Source organism: Danio rerio, chromosome 24 (genome assembly GCF_052040795.2).
Source record: "Danio rerio strain M-AB ecotype USA chromosome 24, GRCz13ab, whole genome shotgun sequence".
NCBI lineage: Eukaryota > Metazoa > Chordata > Actinopteri > Cypriniformes > Danionidae > Danio > Danio rerio.
Genome location: NC_141044.1, coordinates 3,937,501 through 3,940,000, shown reverse-complemented (window position 1 = coordinate 3,940,000; position 2,500 = coordinate 3,937,501). Strand labels below are relative to the sequence as shown.

The window sequence follows — 2,500 nt, the reverse complement described above, 5'->3', positions numbered from 1 at the left end:
CATCTTTCCAAAGCAGCTCGTATCTTAAATATATATCTCAACATCTGTTTCTTATGGTGTGTTTCTTCCAATATCAGTGTGAAAATATTGGAGCCGTCCTGCGCCTTCTTCATAATGATACCTAATTTTCAAATACATTAGAGACAAAGCTTTACTTATTTACACATTCAGTCATTTTCCTTCAGCTTACTCCCTTATTTATCAGGGGTCACCACAGTAGAAGGAACCGCCAACTATTTCGGCATATGTTTTACGCAGTGGATGCCCTTCCAGCCACAACCCAGTACTGGGACACACACACACACACACACACACTCACACACACACACTCACACAGTACGGACAATTTTGTTTACCTTGTTAACCCGTACCATCTTTAGACTGTGGGGGAAATCAGAGCACCCGAAGGAAACCCACGCCCACGGAGAACATGCAAACTCCACACATAAACTCCAACTGGCCCAGTCAGGATTCGAACCAGTGATCTTTTTGCTGTAAGGCAACAGTGCTAACCACTGAGCCGCCTTTATTTATTTATTTAATTCAGTATTTTATTTTAACTTTCTGTAGTTAGGTTTGGGTGCACTTATAAGTTCATTTGAAATAGGTTTCAGTCAGAACTATTAATTTAGCAATTTTATTTTAGATTGATTGATTGATTCTATTCATTCATTAATTCGTTGAAACTGAGGAACAAGTCAAAATATGGCAATGGACATATTGCTATTGATGTATGACAGATATAATATTGTAGCTTTGATTAATAGTTTTCATAGTTAATGTTAGATTAAGTTTCATTAATTTCTTGTCAAGTAATGTTTTGTCATTACTTTTGTGTATCTTTCTGTTTATGTCATTTAGTTAACTTTTTTCTTCAGCAACTACATAAACAACAACAACAAAAAAACTATTTAATTAGAGATGAACACACAATAAACCCCAACCAATGCTGCAGGATTGCAAAACAAAAAGAGACTGAGCCACTGTGCTGCCAAATTTCACAGATTTCCATCTAAAATATATTGAGACACTTATTATCAAATCATCGAGTTACTTCCAGGTCTAAAAATCACTTTCTACAAACCTTTGTGAAAGAATGGGTCTGTCTCAGACCTCGGCCTAACTGCCGAGTGTAAAGAGGATGTGGGATTAAATTATGGAGTTGTAGTTCATGGGTTAATCTCAGCCTCTCAGTTCCAGTGAAAGGAACTCTTAATGCTTCGGCATACCAAGGCATTCCAGATAATTTCATGCTACCAAATTTGTGGGAACATTTTGGGCATCTGGTCCATATCACAAATTCCATAGTGACATCAACATTTTTTTTTCTTCAAACTACTTATTTATTTAAAAAAAAAAAAAGCTGGAAACATCACAATTATTGAGTTTTTTGGGGGAATAATTTAATTGCTTTATATTTAATCTATTTAAATTTGTAAAAACAAGTAAATTTTTTTATTTGAAGGAATTTCATGGAACCAAGCATTTTTTTTTTACATAGATGAATGAGTGAGTTTTGTGTGGTGGAACAGGACTGGCCTGCACAGAGTCCTGACCTCAACCTGACTAAACACCTTAGTAATGAATTTCAGTGGAGACTGTGAGCCAGGCGTTCTTCTTAGTTGATTTAGTTGTGTTTGATAAGAGTTAAAACTGAACTCTGCAGGAAGGTAGATCTCCAGGAACAGGGTTGAGCACCTCTTTTTTGAAGAATTATCACAAATCCTCAAAAACACAATCCTAAAGCTTTTGAAAAGCCCTCCTAGAAAAGTTGAAGCTGTTGTATTTGCAATTGGTGGGCAACTCCATATTAAACCCTATATGGATTAAGATTGTGATTAAAGTTCATGTGCATGTAAAGGCAGATGTTCTACAATGTGTGTGTGTGAGATATACACACATATATACTGTATGTATAATTTACTTGTTTACTTACAGAAGGACTCGTCAAAATTATTTCGTGTCATCTGCTCTTTCAATACTGATTTGTTCCAATGATAAGTTATATGCATGTGTGTATTCATGCATGCAGCCTATTATTTATTTATTGGTTTGTTTGTTTATGTGCTAGTCATCATGTTGCAGGTGGTATTTCTAACAGTGACATTTAGCATTGTATTTTATAATATAACAAAGGTGGAGGAGATGTTTTAGTATTCAGCTTAAAGTGACATTTAAAGGCTTAACTAAATTAGGTTAATTAGGCAAGTTAGGGTAATTAGGCAAGCTACGTATAACAGGTTTGTTATAGACAATCAAAAAACAACATAGCTTAAGGGAAGTAATAATATTGACCTTAAAATGGTTTCTAAAAAATTAAAAACTGCTTTTATTATAACCAAAATAAAATAATTAAGACTTTTTCAGGAAGAAAAAATATAATATGATATACGGTGAAAAATTACTTGCTCTGTTAAACATCATTTGACAAATAAAATAAAAAAAATAATTATTCGAAGCTGGCGTTATAATTCTGAATTTAAGTAGTATATAGTATGTG

The 2,500-nt window shown here is 33.9% G+C and overlaps 1 protein-coding gene and 1 long non-coding RNA gene across 12 annotated transcripts in view; one reads left to right on the top strand and one right to left on the bottom strand.

Annotated features, from left to right (window-relative positions):
* adarb2 (adenosine deaminase RNA specific B2 (inactive)) overlaps positions 1-2,500 on the top strand; it is a 619,893-nt gene that overhangs the window by 361,211 nt on the left and 256,182 nt on the right. The window lies entirely within an intron of this gene.
* LOC137489203 (uncharacterized) overlaps positions 1-2,500 on the bottom strand; it is a 146,914-nt gene that overhangs the window by 26,081 nt on the left and 118,333 nt on the right. The window lies entirely within an intron of this gene.